The sequence below is a fragment of the Rhinopithecus bieti genome, unplaced genomic scaffold (assembly GCF_001698545.2).
Source record: "Rhinopithecus bieti isolate Rb0 unplaced genomic scaffold, ASM169854v2 scaffold_15769, whole genome shotgun sequence".
In the NCBI taxonomy this organism is placed as follows: domain Eukaryota; kingdom Metazoa; phylum Chordata; class Mammalia; order Primates; family Cercopithecidae; genus Rhinopithecus; species Rhinopithecus bieti.
The window spans coordinates 1952037-1969280 of NW_016809129.1; the positions used below are offsets into that span (position 1 = coordinate 1952037).

Genomic DNA, 17244 nt, shown 5'->3' on the forward strand with positions numbered 1-17244 from the left:
GCACGGGAAAGCTGTCAATGGGCTAACCTATGTGACTGGTCAGGAGGGCGTGTTTGACTTTTTCCAGTTGGACCTAACTTGGAAAAAGGGAAAAAAATCAAGGAAGCTGCCAGTTATTAATCAATTCCTGGTTGTTTGAGACTGATGGTTACAGGGGTTATTGTTTGGCTCCCTGGACCAGTTGCTAGAGATAATGACCTGACTTCCTACATGTCTGATTTAGAGAGAGTGGGTTGGTTTCCTGGACTGGTTACTAGAGATTATGAATTGATTTCTGGGCTGGTTGCTGCAGATGGTGGATCAGGGTTCTCTTTTTATGTATGGTCCAGCCATTGTCCATTTGTATACTCAGTCTCTCAGAAGTCACCTGGTTGAAATCCCAGGCCAAGTATTTAACCCCTAACCATTGTCCAGCATAATGGAGAACTCCATCATACAAAGTGGCCTATTCCATTCTGAGACAACTCTCACTGTTTCCATATTTTAGTGATATTAATATTTAGAAAATTGTGCCTTCTAGTAATGCCCACTGCTTAGGTCTAGATCTGTGTTCTGACAGATAATAGAACCCTCAGTGCATGGAACTCTCTGATGGCCTCCCCTTGGCAGATATTCCTGGTATCTAAAGAAATGCAGGCTTTGTATGCAGTGGAATCATCCTGATGTCACAGCCTTAATCTTTCTGTTCTACATCTCAGGGATAATCCTTTGCTCTGTCCACCCATGTATTTCATTGTAAATATACAACCACCACTCTAACTGTGAAACTGAATCCTAACAGTAGGCCAAGATCCTTTCACCTGTTTCTAATCTGGGTAAAATATCTCAGAAAAACATTATTTGAGTCAGCACTGGTTGCTAAAATGCCACCCTAGATAAGTACTTGGGACTTGAATAAAATTTCAATTGATGAATTCATATTTCTTAACTTTCCCTCATAGCAGATATTCCGCTCTGTCTCCCCAACCTCCAACCATTAGTCATAGAACATTTATGTGCTTTTCTTTTTTTTTTTTTGAGACAGGGTCTTGCACTGTCACCTAGGCTGGAGTGCAGTGGCACAATCTCAGTGCACTGCAACCTCTACCTCCCGGGTTCAAGCGATTCTCCTGCCTATGCCTCCCAAGTAGCTGAGATTACAGGCATCCACCAGCATACCCAGCTAATTTTTGTATTTTAGTAGAGATGGGGTTTCACTATGTTGGCCAGGCTGGTCTCAAGCTCCTGACCTCAGGCAATTTGCCTGCCTCTGCCTCCCAAAGTTCTGGGATTACAGGTGTGAGCCACTGTGCCCAGTCTATTTGCTTTTCCTAAGCAAATGATTTTTTTCTTTGTCCTTCCAATATTCAAACATGAAGAACATCAGAGAAAGAAAGACATACAAATGGCTCTTGAGCTGATCCTCGTTGGCATTAGTAAAGGAAGAAGGGGTTTTCTTAAAGTTGTTATCTACCTACTTAGACATAACAGAGCATAAAACAACAAAATCAGAGGATCTACTTCAGATTCCGCACCCAACCATAGTGTGTTAACCTCCTATATGAACATTGACTCACCTTCTCTGGCCCAGCCCTCTGCATTAGCAGACAATACTAAGTATTCTTACTAGGCAGAATAGGTCATTTCCCCCCATGTACTCTTACCTTACTCTTCAACCTCAAACATTGTAGTTAATACTCTTTCTGTCCATTGTGAGTGGATTACAGAAAAAAAAAAAAAAAAAAACTCCTTGTCTTATTCCATGTTGCAAAGAAAATGTATATACTGAACAACATTACTTCTTACTATATAATTAATACTCGCACACAAAAATTCATGCTAGGAAACAGTATCTCCACCAAGCCCCTCAACTATGTGTGTGATCAATATAAAATGTCGTTAAGTCATTGGACATGAGTCAAAGTGGGAGTACAAGGCAGACCTCAAACAAGAATTTCACTATCTCCCACACCCTACCACCACCACAGTGAGAGAAAGAATGCTCATTCATCCTGTAGACAAAAACTGTATGGAGCAAACTTTCTCACAACGGGAAATCCTACCAGCCTTTCTCCTCTCCTGAGAGATTCCAACTGTTTTTAGATTCAGTCAACAAATTGTAAATAATTTAACTTAGTGATTATTGCTAAGGGAAGAAAAATTAATATGTAATAATGGGTAGGTTAAAAAAAAGAAAAACAAGATCATGTCCTTTGCAGGGACATAGAGGGAGCTGGAGGCATTATCCTTAGTAAACTAATGCAGGAACAGAAAACCAAATGCTGCATGTTCTAACTTATAAGTGGGAGCTAAATGATGAGAACACATGGACACATAGAGGGGAACAACACACACCGGAGCCTATCAGACAGGGGGAAGATGGAAGGAGGGAGAGGATCAGGAAAAATAACTAGGCCTAATACCTGGGTGATGAAATAATCTGTACAACACATCCCCATGACACAAGTTTACCTATGTAACAAACTTGCGTATGTACCCCTGAACTTAAAACAACAATAATAATATTGGTAGAAATCAACAGACGAAATATGATTTTTCTTTCACTCTCTGTTGCAGAGGTTACTAGCTCTCTACCAAAGACATATTCTTCTTCCGTGGTGTTGTTCTGGAAAGTAGCTACCCAACTTTCATTTAGGATAGAGCCATGTGACCCGTTCTCACCAATGGAACATAAGCCAGAGTGAGTCACTTCTGGGCTGAAGTACATAAAGAGCAGTTGTGCCTTCCTCATCATTCTTTCCGCATCTGCTCAGTGAAATTACAGGACTCTAATGTTTGCAGGAGATGGAAGACTGACAGGATGGAATAATCTCGAGTTGCTGAATCACTGCCTGGAATGCCATCCACAAACACTCGATCTGGATTTTATGTGAGCAAGAAACATATTCTATCAAGCCACTGAACCATCAGCATTCACTTATTATAGCACCTATTAATTAATATTAATAATTAATACATCAATTCACCCACTTATCCTTTGGGAGATACCCCTAACCCCTACATTCTCTAATTTCAGTTGAATTATGCTGGTTCACCTCCAACTCTCCATAAAGAATACTGAATTGCTGGCTCTGCTATCCTATACCTAAAAGCTACTGTGAGCAGGCAGTTTCTGGAAATCTAATTTTGATGAAAATTCACAAAGGACTTTGGACTTTAGCTGTGATCAGCCCTTTACTCTACAGACTATCATGAAGACCAGAGAGGAATGTCATGAACCTTAGGAATAGACAGGCTCTTGCAAAATTTTCAATCTGTAATGGGAAATGGCAGCTGGTATCCAAACCAGGCCTTAACCCTGGAGGAATCCTTTGTTTCCCGGTTGCAGTTGAAATACTGGACCTTTCTCTTCCTTTAAGCCTCAGATATATTTTCTCATGATCTCTCTTATTTCATATCTTCACACTGACAGTAAGGCCTTTTTCCTGTTTCCAAATCACTCCATGTCCTCTAGTGGGGTTTCATCTGTGCTGTTCTTACAGCAGTTATTCCACACATTACAGTAGGCAAAGAATAAAGAAGAGAGAGAGGGTACTACTCATGAAACATGAGTAGAGCCCAAATCACATCAAGTCTCATAGGCCATGGTAATGACTTTAGTCTTTACCCTCAGAGGAAAAATGAAGCCACTGAAGCACATTAAGTATGATGAGGATGATATAATCTGTTTTGCTTTTTAAAAAAGATAGCTTTGGCTACAGGGTAGAGAATAGGTAAAGAGGGTAATTAGAATGCTGTGACTGATCCAGTCAAGAGATGGTGCAACCTAAGTCAGAGAGTGGCAGAGGGATGGATAAATAACAGGCTTGTGATAAGGCCTAGATATGGGGAATAAAAAGAAAAGGAAATGCTAATGGAGGTTCCCAGATGTTAATGGTGCTGGGAACGCTTTTAAACAACAGCACTTGCTCTACTGCTTTTATGTTTGCTTGTTTTCCTTACAGGTACTCTTTTTTTCTTTTTTGAGACAAGTTCTCGCTCTGTCACCCAGGCTGAAAGCGCAGTGACATGAACAAGGCTCAGGGCAGCCTCAACCTGCTCAGCTCAAGTGATCTTCTCACCTTGGCCTCCCAAATTGCTGAGATTACTGGCATGAGCCACCACATGCAGTCTTCCTACAGGTTCTTTTTTTTTTTCTCTTTTTTGCAGTTCTCCTTGGCGGGGCTTTATTTAAAAGGTATGTTGCCTCCATAATTCATTAAGCCAAAGCTCGGTTTGGGCCAGCTTGGAACCCTAGATGGTTATTACAGAGCAACGGCAGATCAACAGCTCTCCCTTCTGCCAAGGTGGAAGGGACCGTTCCGCTTTAAAAGCAACAAGAAAAGGCTGAAACGTTGCACTCTGACTCAGTATGGCTCTGGATTGTGTTTCATTATTTAGCAGTAAAAGGAGAAAATATTTTAAAGACTCAGTTTCCCTCCTTACAGGTACTCCTTGAGCAATTGTCCTAAAGGGTGGAAAAGTGTCTCTGAACACACATACACACACACAGTCTCTCTCTCTGCTACCTGCAAGCCGTTAGTGAACCATCCATTGCCAGACAGCTCTGCTCCTCCCTCTCCCCTTGGAGTTCTCGGCTTCCCCACAGATTATGAGAAAGCTGGAGACTTACAAATGTTCTTTAATTCTGATGTCAGTGCCCAGAAACACCATCAGATAACAGCTTAGGCCTGAGGGGCTCAATCTGCTGATACCTCCCTCAATAAATGTTCTTATGGCTAGTTCTGCGAAGCAAGCTTTACCTACTACCACTTCCTCATCAGGTAACCCTTCCCTGACATTCTCTTGGACATGGGGTTTTTGTTGCTTCTCTCCTCTACATGTTCTCAGGCTCCAAGGGTGATCCTTCCTAGTTCCAACACCCCACTACCACCAACAATTCCAAGGACCACACGGATTCACTTTACCTCCTCGTTCTCAGAAGGACCAAAACTCCTTGGTGCCCATCATGTTGGAGTCCTTCCTCTGTCCTCTGTTCTTGGTCCTAAGGGAGTTCATTTCCTCCACGACGAGGGTGCAGACTCAGCTTCTCTCACTTTTTCTCTGGAACCTCCACTACATGGCAGATGTTAACTGAAAGAGAGAGAGAGTATGTAGCAATTTTTCCCCTTGGAAGTTTGCCTCAAATCAATCAATTTGCCATATTTAACATTCACGCTTTGTGCATATGCTAATAAATCATTAAAATTCATGTGGATTCTAACAGTTTTGGGTTTTCTTTCTTTTTCTATATTTTGTAATTCCTACTCAATTCTGTGAATTATAATGTTGCAACTGAAAGTAGTCACCAGCAGAAATATTCATTGTACACAGGACTGAAAAAAGGAAACTCAAGTTAAAAACTCCACCATTTGTTATATACATTTTGGCCTTGAGTAGTTCACAATTCTGTTTCTCTTTTCCCAGATGGAATACTTATTAACCTCAGATGCGTTTATGTGTTGCTGAACACAACAACAAAATATGTCCCCTAAAATGTCCAGATAACCTAAAGAACCATAAAGAAGTTAGGGACTTGGGAGGTCATCAGAACCAAGCTCCCATGTCATAAAGACTCTCTTCCACATGTTATGCCTGAAAGAGCTGGGCATTTGGCTCCCATCTGCACACTTCAGATGTCCAACGACTCACTGTGAGATGAGCAGTCCCAGTGCTGGTTCCTGTTTCTGTTAGGAAAGTTTCTTTTACTGAAATAATATAAATATTCTCATCACTTTGACTTCTAGTTGCTCCAGAACACTGAAAAATAAACTTATTTCTACTTCTGAATGATAGTGTTTAATTTTTGGCACACAGTTGAGTCTCCATGATGTCTTTTCTTCCCCAGATTGAGCATGTGTAGTGACCTCAATTCTCCCTTGGAGGTCAGGTCTTATCCATTTCTTCCGCATCTACCCAGGTTGACTTCAACCACCCTGGGAACCCTTCTACCTCCTCTCCCGTCATCTCACCATGATGCACTCTAAATTAGGAATGCGCCTGCAGCACCTAGACCCTAACACAGACCAGGAGACATGACGCAAATACCTTAGACCCAGGAATTTCATTAACCATTCTTAACCTCAGCACAGTTCTTAGTTTTAACTTTTTAAGCACCATTTGGCTACTCTTAAGCCTGTGCTTCACTAAAACCCAAACGCATTTTTGACATTTTGCTGCAAAGTTAAGCCTTCTTCATCATCTGCCTGTTAATTTTCAACTAACTGATGGACTTTACACATATTCTTATTATATTACAAAGAATTGATTTCTGCCTAGTAAGATGTATGAATTCTTTTTTTAACTTTTATTTTAGGTTCAGGGGCACATGTGTAGGTTTGTTAATACAGATGTCTGAATTTTTTTTTTTTTTTTTTTTTTTTTTTTTGGTTGGGGGGCAACTGTTGGGTTTTTTTAAAAAAAATGTTTAATTTTTTTTTTTTTTTTTTTTTTTTTTTACAGCTTGCTGTACTTTAATGTGTGATACCCAACTCAAGGTACAAGACAATTGCATTTAACATTGTTATAAACAAACAGACATCAGATCAGTCATTAAGGGCTCCAGAGTGAATGGTATCTTCATAACCTCCATGTTTATCATCTTTACTTTCTGGATGTAATTTAATAAGATCACCAATTCAAAGAATGATAATTGCAGCTTGCGTCACAAATTTCAAACTCTTAACTTTAACTATGGTTGGTTCAAACACCCCTGCTTGTTTGTTGTCTCCACGTTTACCATTGCTCAAATCAAGACCAATCCATTTTAGATTTTTACGTTCTGGGTTAACCAGAGCCTCATTACGAAAAGCTCTTAATTTGGCGACCAGATCTGTGGAGTCCTGGGCAGCATTAACTGCCAGTGTATTAGGAATAACAAGAAGTGATCTGCAAACTCTGCAATAGCAAGCTGTTCCTGAGGCCCCATGCTGGTTGCATAGTTTTCAAGATATATGGAAAGGGCTGCTTCTACAGTACCCCTGCCTGGAACCACGGATTTTTACTCGAAAACTCTCTTCACTACACAAAGTGCATCATGTGAAGAGTGCTCCATCTCATCACACATGAAATCATTTGCCCCACGTAAGATAATCGATGCAGATGTGCAAGCCTTAGTGTTTTTAAGATCAGCTCATCGTCACAAATTCTCTCCTGTACCACTTCTTCTGCCTGTCCCAACACTGCAGCTTCAAAAGTTTCTTCACCTTCCAAATTGGCCAGGATTGACAGAATAGTTGCTCCAGAAGCTTGAGCAATGCCTTTAAAACTCTTCTAACTGCCATAGCACCAGCCTCCACAAAGTACTTCAGACACATATCATCAATTCCACCAGTGGTTAAAATAACGTTGGCACCAGTTGCCAGGATCTTCTGAATTCTCTCCTTGGCGATATCTGATTGCCTTTGTCTAATTTGGTCCAGTTTTCCAGGGTCTGTAATGACCACTGAACACCAAGCTTCATTTTTGTTTTTTGGTTTTTTTTTTTGTTTGTTTGTTTGTTTGTTTTGGCAGGCTAAAATCAAGGCAAGCAACTTTTGCATTTATGATTCTCTTGGGCATGCCTTGGGATCCCACCACACAGTTGAGTCCATGGTCACTGATGTGCATACTCTCCGTTTGACTTCTCCCACGGGCTTTCAAAATATTAACAGAATTCAGTGGATACTGTGGCTGGCCTCTTGTATCTGTGTATTTAATAGCAAGTACAGCATCTACTACCGTGTTAGCAAAGAAATCACCATTTATTCCAATAATTTTGGAAGACATGAATGTCTTAGCAGCATTAATCAGGCAATCTCTTCCCAGTTCATCTTTGTTAACAATTAGATTTTCATTGATATAACGCACTGCTTCCTTGCAAGCAAGTTGATAGCCACTAATAACTGATGTGGGATGAATTTTGACTAATTCATCTGCATTTTTTAGGAGTTCTGCTGCAATAATAACCACTGAGGTAGTTCCATCTCTAACTTCTTTGTCTTGCAGATCAGCCAGCTCACAAAGAACGTTAGCTGCAGGATGTTCTACGTCCAGTAACTTCAGGATGGTTGCACCATCGTTGGTAATGGTTACGTCACCAATATCATCCACCAACATTTTATCCAGGCCAACTGGACCAAGAGAACTTTTTACAATATTGGCAATAAAAGCTGCAACCATAACATTCTGGGAGCGGATTGCCTCCCCAGTTTTGCAGTCCCCGAATATGGACAAAGGCCCCTCCATCTTCACGGTGGCGGTACACATCGAATTCTGCTCACACCGTGGGCAACCAGTAGCGCGGCCCCTCGGCCCACCAGCGACCACAGCAGTGGCGGCGACAGTGTAGAGCAGACCCGAGCGATGCCCTGGGTAACACCGCCCCACCCACTTCCCGGCCACAGGGCACGGCGGGAAGCAGATGTCTGAATTTTTATTTTGCCATTTGAAATATTAGCTCTTCTTCCCAACTTTCAGATAACTATCAAAATACTAAACAGGAGAGACAACAAAATTCTGTGACAACATTTAAATGTACGAAATGTATTTTATTACTAAAATATATAAAATTTAAAATTAAATTTGAATTATGTATTCAAAATAAAATTCCAAATGTACTTTCTGATGTGACTTCTGAGGTGAGTTTGCTCCCTGCACATAAGAGGATAAAAGTAAAATAGAAATAGTCATATTCACAATTGCCAATCTGAGAAACTTAATTTTGAAAGAACTTATTAAAACAGACTACAGAAAATGGAAGGACAAGAGGTATGCTGACATCCTATTGAAGGCATTTATTGTGCTGTGCAAGGAAATTTTAGATGCACTATTCTGTAATCTTTCCCAGCTTATACGCTTTACTTGCATAGATGCCCAGACTAATGAAAATAGGTAACTGAATTTGGTATTCATTTATTACAGCAATTTCAATGGGTCTTGCACTATTGAATATATATACAAAGACTTCTAGTCACACCTGTCAATTCAGTGATCTCAAAGAGCCTTTGAAACAATGACATAAAAACCAGATAGCAAAAGAAAACCAATTTGTTTCAGCAATTTAATGTGTCTTTGGTTATGTTTCACAGATAAATATGTGCATATGCATTCAGTCCTGAGACATATGTATATATAGAATTGCTTAACTGCAATGCATTTAGCAGTAAATCTATGACCTAATTATTGCTATAAATTCATTACCAAAGCCTTTCCCTTTCACACACCAAGCAAAAATATAAACCTTGCACCATTATGAATTCTAACTGCAGCCAAACACATCTAATTATAATCAGTTGCAGTAAACTCTCACTCTGCATTAGGCATAATTAACCATGTGATAAATAATCAGTATAATAACATTTAATGTGCTGTGATAGCATTTCTAAACTATTCATGTGAATTCTAGAAAATAGAATGTACTTCAATTCTAACCAATGTTTTTAACCCTTTCGTGACTGAAATTTCATTCAGTGCCTTGTAGGAGAAATTTTAGTGCACTCACTCAAAAGTGCAAAATTGGATAAGCTTAAGAACATCCTTATGTACGTTGTAATAAAACATTTTCTACTGTCATCAAAATATTATCTACTTTGATAAAATTTAATAAATTACACCTCTACAAATGTAGCCACTTTCTAAATTTTAAGAATTGTCCCTAGCGTGACCAAGATTTTCTTGGCATAGTAGAGGATATAATAAGTAATAATTTTTAATTAATGAATCTGCACTTAAAGAAAGGTGTCACACCTGGTTTGTTTCAATAATAAGCAATAAGCATAATAATTAAATGTCTTCTCTATCCTTAAAAAGAATAAAATATGTCTATTCTATGGAAGAATATCCTTTTATTCTAGCACATAACATTTTTTATCACCAACACTAATATTTTCTTTTTTATTCCTATGACACCAATGTCAATTTGGAACAATATAAAATAATATTTCTGATTTTCATGTCCTTTGTTCAACTTTAGGCTAATTTCTCTCATGTCATTAAATGACAAAATGATAATAGCGCCTATCAGAACTCCCTGTTTCTGTTTTACAAATATGACAATAAGCCCTACGGAATTGCAAATGTTAGTTGGTTATACTGTAATTTTGTTTTGCATTGTAATCATGCTTAAAAATGGATCCTAAACTAGGGTTTACAATTTTTTTCCTCTGGGCAGAAAGTGTCATAATAAATATTTGTTCTAGTGAGCTTTGACCTATATTTTCATTATAAACATGGTTATATGTTACATTTAATTACTTGTCTCCTTTTTTCCTCTCTCTTTGCTCCACAAGACTTTAGCCTGGTAATTTCTACAGCTCATCTTTATATGCTATTCTGAATTAACTCTTAATTAATCAAAGTTGCCAAGTGAATGCCCTTTCATGTTATCTATGCAATCGCTAACTGTGTTTCCACTTCATCAACTGAGGGGTTCTTGCAGAAGAGCTGGTAGAGTTAGAGTCATTCATTCACATTTCCCCACCATTACGTACAAATTTGGATAGATAAATATGAAAGACAATATGCTTCTCACGAAATTTAACCTGTAACCTTATCGTTATTATGCATGTTCTTACTGACTCACCTACCTGTCCACAAAAAGTAAAGTAGATGTCACTGAGGAGTTGCTGTCTCCTCTATATACAGAGAGAGTTGCTGTGGATCTAGCTAAAGGATCCTACTTTTATTTCTACTTTGTTACTGTTTATAAATGAAGCTGATATAAAAATTAAGAAATAAATAAGGAAACTACATAAAAGTACTATTAAAATATATTTACTCTCAAAAAGCATATGCCTCTTGAATATTATAATGGGGGACGTGAGAGTGGAAATAAAATATTCTGTGAGAGGAGGCTCCTCATCTGTTGGCTTTATTGCAGTTCCACCAAAACATTCTTTTTTGCCAGAAAAACATAGGAACATAGGCCATTTATTTCATGTAGACCAAGCCCTGTGCTGGGGATACAAACATGAATAATATATGGTCTCCGCTCTCACAAGACTCACTTTTTAATTAGGGAAACTGACTAAAGTACATAAAATATAACTACAGGACACTGTGATCATTGCTAGAGGCATACGATGGAGGAAGTGATTGTTAGAGTCAAGAAAGAACAGTCTGATAAAGAAATGAAGTGTTCTAAACTAAGAGGAAAGCATATGCAAAAATACAAGTGCATGTACGTAACAGCCTGATCTATCTGAGGAGGTGGCAGATAGTTTCCTATGGCCAGAGTGCTGCAAGCCTGTGACCAAGGGATGGAGAGATTATATAAGGGAAGAAGACAGTGGAGGAAGTTGCCAGCATGCAAACCCATGCTGACTTCCAATTGATGATCTCATTATTTATTTCCTGTCCATCACCCCATTCCTGCATTCCCTTCTTTCCTTATTTACTCAGCTTAGATGCCGTGATACATCATTATGATCACAGTTCACAAACACCTTCTGATCCTTTGTTTCTTCCTGTGCCACGTTCCCAGAGCAAAACCCAAACCCTGGTTAACTACTCCCCTCTTCATCCACAGCTACATCAGAGTAGCTGAGCTGGAGGAAAACAACACAAACACAATCTTTTTTTTTTTTTTTTTTTTTTTTGAGACAGAGTCTTGCTCTGTCACCAGACTGGAGTGCAGTGGCGTAATCTTGGCTCACTGAAACCTCTACCTCCCAGGTTCAAGTGATTCTCCTTCCTCAGCCTCCTGAGTAGCTGGGACTACAGGCATGCGCCACCATGCCTGGCTAATATTTTGTATTTTAGTCAAGATGGGGTTTCACTCTATTGGCCAGGATGGTCTCGATCTCCTGACCTTGTGATCCTCCCGCCTCGGCCTCCCAAAGTGCTGGGATTACAGGCATAAGCTACCATGTCCAGCCATAAACACAATCTTATTAGCACCATCATAATCATGCAGACTCACCAGACGTTACATTTTTTATTATAAATCTCAGCAACACAATTACCTTTTTCTCATAGTTTGTTCTTCCCCTCAACAACCTATCTAATACCTTCCTTCTCTTAAAACATCCAACAGCTCCTCCTCATCCATCTCCCTTATTTCAATGAGAAAATAACAGGGATCAAAAGAAAAATTACACCATTTCCCGTCACTTGTTTATACCAGTCACTTGCATCTCTGCCTATAATCTGACTTGTCTCTTGTAAAACTAGACAAATAATAAGCGCTCCCCTCTACATCCACTTGTACACAGGATGCCATCCTCTCCTGCCTACAGTAGCTGAAACAATAGCTTGTGAAACTAACCTATTTCCCTGTTCTCCTACATCAATCATTCCTTTCTACTAACTCCTTCCCATTAATTCAAACATGCTGTAATATGTCCCATATTTAAATTACTTTCCTTTATTTCATGTGCCATTCCAGCTGCTACACCATTTTTATAATTTTTACTGTAGCAAAACTCCTTGAATATATTGCTCATATTAACTCTCTCCACTTCCTCACCTCTTGTTCTCTTTTTAATCCACTTTTATCAGATTTTATCTCCATCACTCTACTGAAATTTCTTTTATCATGGTTTTTAACGGTCTCCATTTTACCAAGTAAATAAGCAACTCTCAATTTTCATCTTATTCAGCCTACTTAAAAAAAAAATCTTCCCTTCTAAAATCATATTCTTCATTGGACTTTGAGGACCCCCTCCTTCCCTGGTTTTTCCTGTACCTCACTGACCACTTTTTCATACTCCTCTCTGTTGGTCCCTCCTCCCCTTCTGACCTTGGTGCCTCCAGCCTCTATCATTGGTCTTCTTCTCTAATTACACACTTTCTCTAGATATCTCATCTAGCTCCAGAATTTTGAACACTATCTATACAGTGAGTTTTATCTCCACTTGTATTAGTTATTTATTCCTGCATAACAAATTACCCCCAATCTAGAGACATAAAACAATAGACATCTATTATCTTTGTTTCTGTGATTTAGGAGTCTGAGAACAGCTTAACTGAGTGTCCCTGGCTCAAGGTCTCCATGAAGTTACAGTCCTCTGAAGATTCCAGGGGCTGATGGATCTGCGTCCAAGCTCACCCAGAGGGCTGCTGGCAGGACTTCCTCCTCGCACAGGGGCTATGCCACTGGGCTGCCTCACAACAGCTATTTTTAGCTATTCTCAGCTAAAAATTTTGAGCGAATGCTCAAGACAGAAGCTACAGTCTCTGTGTACCCTAATCTCAGGGGTGATATATCATTACTTCTACCATATTCTATTCATTAGAAGCAAGTAGTGAGTCCAGCCCACACTCAAGGAAAAGGTGATTACTCAAGAACGTGAATATCAGGAGATGGGGATCAATGAGGACCATCCTAGAGACTGCTTATCACACCACCTCTCCCACCCTTGAGCTTGGCTTATAAATCCATTGGGCTTGAGCCTCCTATAGGGCCCATGCATAGTCTTCTGCCTGTCCATCTTCTGACTATGATGATGTCTCTGGTCTAACGCACTGGAGCATGGCAGGGGTAGCAGTAGTGGCAAATGTTCTTAATTCATTGACCACCTCCTCTACTGCTGGCCCCAGGGTGGTCCCCCACTCCTTCTGTAGTCTCAACATTCCTCTAGAGGTATCTACATGTATCTCCTCTGAAGGATTTCAAGACCCTTGCTCTGCAATACTTAAACAGGCCCTTCTGATTGATGTCCTTGCCTCTGAGCAATGTGGCAAGGCCATGTTCTCCCAGGTCAGCCTGAAGCCATAGTGAATGAGGGAGAGAGGTTCCTGATGTAAAGAGAACTATTCTTACTTTGCTAGTGGTCCTTTTTGCTCCTTCCCATTGGTGGTGGCATACAGAAGGCAGTGATGGGGTCAACACTGAAAAATATCACATTTGAGGAATGTATGATTACAACCTAAAAGAGCTGAAGAGAAGACATAGTTGGAAGATATGGTATTTTACATTTACATTATAAAATTCTAAAAAGTAAATTTAAAATGACCAGAAAATGAATTATTGTTAACATTTACCTGCATCCTCTGGGCAAGACTTGCATTTGTGATTATCACCAACAAAGCACAGTAACTTCAATAGGGTAAATGGAAACGAGTATTCACCCAAACTACAGAGGATAATGCAGGAACATGAATAATGATGCTCACATTAAATAAATGGTATGAGGAACCTTCACACAGACGCAAGATTTATTTTGTTTCGATAAGAGCAGGATTCTAACAGCCATGGCATTTTGAGTGACAGCAGCATTGCTACTTTCTTCTCATGGTAGATTGCTATGAATTGAATGTTTATTCTCCCCACCCTCAAATTTATATATCAAAGACTTACATTTGAGCTTTCTGATGGTGTATTAGTCTGTTCTCATGCTGCTAATAAAGACATACCCAAGACTGGGTAATTTATAAAGGAAAGAGGTTTAATTGACTCACAGTTCCACATGGTTGGGAAGGCTTCACAATCACGGCAGAAGGGAAAGGAGGAGCAAAGTCATGTCTTACATGGTGGCAGGCAAGAGAGCTTGTGTAGGGAAACTCGCCTTTATAAAACCATCAGATATCATGAGACTTATGCACTATCACAAGAATGACACAGAAATACCCGCTCTCATGATTCAATTACCTCCAACTGGATCTCTCCCATGACATGTGGGAATTATGGGAGCTATAATTCAAGATGAGATTTGGGTGGAGACACAGCCAAACCATATCAGATGGTATTAGGGGTGGGGTCTTTGGGAGGTCATTACATTTATATGAGGTCATAAAAGTGAGGCTGCCATTATGGGATTAGTGTCCTTAGTGCCATTATTGCAAAAGTAAGAGAGAACAGAGCTCAACTCAATCTCTCTCTCTCTCTCCCCTCTCTCACTCTCTCTCTCCATTCCCCCCATCTCTCCATCATGTAAAGATACAGCAAGAAGAGGCCATCTGCAAACCAGGAAGAAGGCCCGCATCAAGGATCATGTTTACAACATAAATCTGTTTATATCACTCCTCTGCTAAAAAAAATCAATAAATACATGAAATCAAACTTCACAATTGCTTCTTGTCACACATAGAATAAAATCTAAAGCCTGGAATACCTGACCTCCAGTTCTTCTAATATCTTCCTTCTTTCTCCTTTTTTAGGTGTACAAAAAACACCACCTTCTCAAAGAGACCTTCCCTGATTACTCTCATCTAGTCTTTTTCAATCTTTCATTCTCTAGCTCCAAATTTTCTATATTTTCTTCATAACACATCACTATCTGAGTCAACACTGTATCTTGTAGAGTGATTTTATTTTATTCTGGTCTGTCTCTCCTGTTAAAATGTAAGTTTAACTAGGACTGTTTATCTATTCACCACTGTAATAACAGTACCTAGAAGAGCTCCTGGGACATAGTAAGCACTCTAAATATTTATTGTATATGATAAAGTAACTGTTTTATGGTATACCACAAAAGGTGTGTGTTTATAGAGCTATGGAAACACACTGAAGAGTAATTAACACCAATGGTCATGGTCAAATGCAACCTGCACATGACTGCCAGATTAATACCCGACTCCTGTTTTTCTTAATACTACACCAATGACAAGCATACTCAGATCACTTCCCTGTTTGGAAAATCTTAGAATCTTCACATTTATTATAGAATACATTTCAAACTCATTCACATAATATTCAGTTATTCTGTCTTTCCCTACCTTATTCTCCTCAACTCTAAGTTTTCATCTCTAATTTTTTTGAGTCATTATAAAATTTCAGTCTTCTCATATTGTTTTGCCCATCTCAAAGATCTTCCATCCCCGTCTTCCCCACAAACTTGTTTCTACGTATAGAATTCCAGTCATCCTTTAAAGTGATGCCCAAGCTTTCTGCTGCTCTGTTGCACATTCCCAGCTACTCCCAGAGCTTGCTTGCCCTCCTCCTGTGTTCTCAGCAACTGTGCTTATTTTTTATTTGCATCACGCATTTGGCACTTAGCATTTTCTTTAGTGAATTATTAGTTACTTTTTATGTTTCATGACATTTCTGCTCAACTAAGTGTAGATTAGCTGAAAAGGACAAATACTTAAATCGTTTGTGACAGTCACAAAATTAGGGCTAGAGTAAATGTCCAATAAATTAGCATTGGTTGACTAATAAGTGGACACAAATACTGCATGTAAATGACTGATATTATACTGGGGAATAATATGTAAATGACTGATATTATACTGGGGAATAAGCTCATCTACTAAGGACTATTTTGAGTCAAGTTAACATATTTTAGGAAGAGTGAGCTTAAATTGGAAATTTACATTACTTGAAATAAAAAGACTAAGACTCAAAGGATTTTCTTCAAATAAAAAATATAAAACATAATATTGATAGTAAATTGCAGAGAAAATGAAGATCTGTTTTCCCAAACATAGGAATGGAGCTGTAAATTTTTCTGGGAAGTTGTTCACCAGACTATGAAAACTTGCTCATCAATTCTTTTTCTTCCTGTCTTTAATTTTCAGAGTAAGTCCAAAACATCAAGATGTTGATCCTTAGCCAACAGAAAAATCTTCATTCCTTGCCTCTGCATGCCTTTTGAACTTCGAGGAAGGCATAGAGTACTCCTTTGCATTTGCAGGTTGTGTTTCCATACCAAGTGCCCCTGAGATGGCTCTAAAGAGAGTCCTGAGAAGAGCTTCCCCAGAATGACAGCAGATGTGACACTCATGTGTTTCTCTGATGTTCATTCTCTTGAACTTGATTTAATTTACTCTATTAACTCTTTCTAAAAGAAGAACAGTGTTCTTGGCTCAAAATATTATTTTGTTTTACTTTGCATAAATTTGCATAATGAGGCACTAACTCAAAATATGGATAACAAAATCAAGTAAATGCATTAGTCAACCTACGGTAATTGTATTCAAGTTCAACATGGGTGGCATTATACACGTAAAATGCCTACAACTTTCAAATTAATCACAACCTCTATTGAGAAGAGGCAAGAGTGGTGCTGAAGAGCACTACTTAGCAAAGCTGTGAAGAGAGCCCCTGGAGCTATTCTGTTTTTACTAAATAACTCCACAGAAGACTGGGAGGGGCCCTGTTTTCTTACCAGTGCTATGAGCTATGCTCACACAGCTCCAACTTTATCCCTCCTGTGAACGTATCTGAATAATCTCTGTATTTTTAGGACCCGGCATGGCTTCCACAACACAGTCAGATGATCTCTTCTTTCATTTGAAATTTTTCGGTTTTTCCGTAATTCATAAACTAGTTTTTCTAAAAGTGTAGTCTACTGATCACCTCCATCAGAATTATCTGCAAATTCTACACCAGCACTCTGAGGATGA

The 17244-nt window shown here is 39.1% G+C and overlaps 1 pseudogene; it reads right to left on the reverse strand.

Moving 5' to 3' along the window:
• Positions 1–6524: 6524 nt before the first annotated feature.
• On the reverse strand, positions 6525–8205 carry LOC108539724 (T-complex protein 1 subunit alpha-like; annotated as a pseudogene).
• Between the last annotated feature and the right edge of the window lie 9039 nt (positions 8206–17244).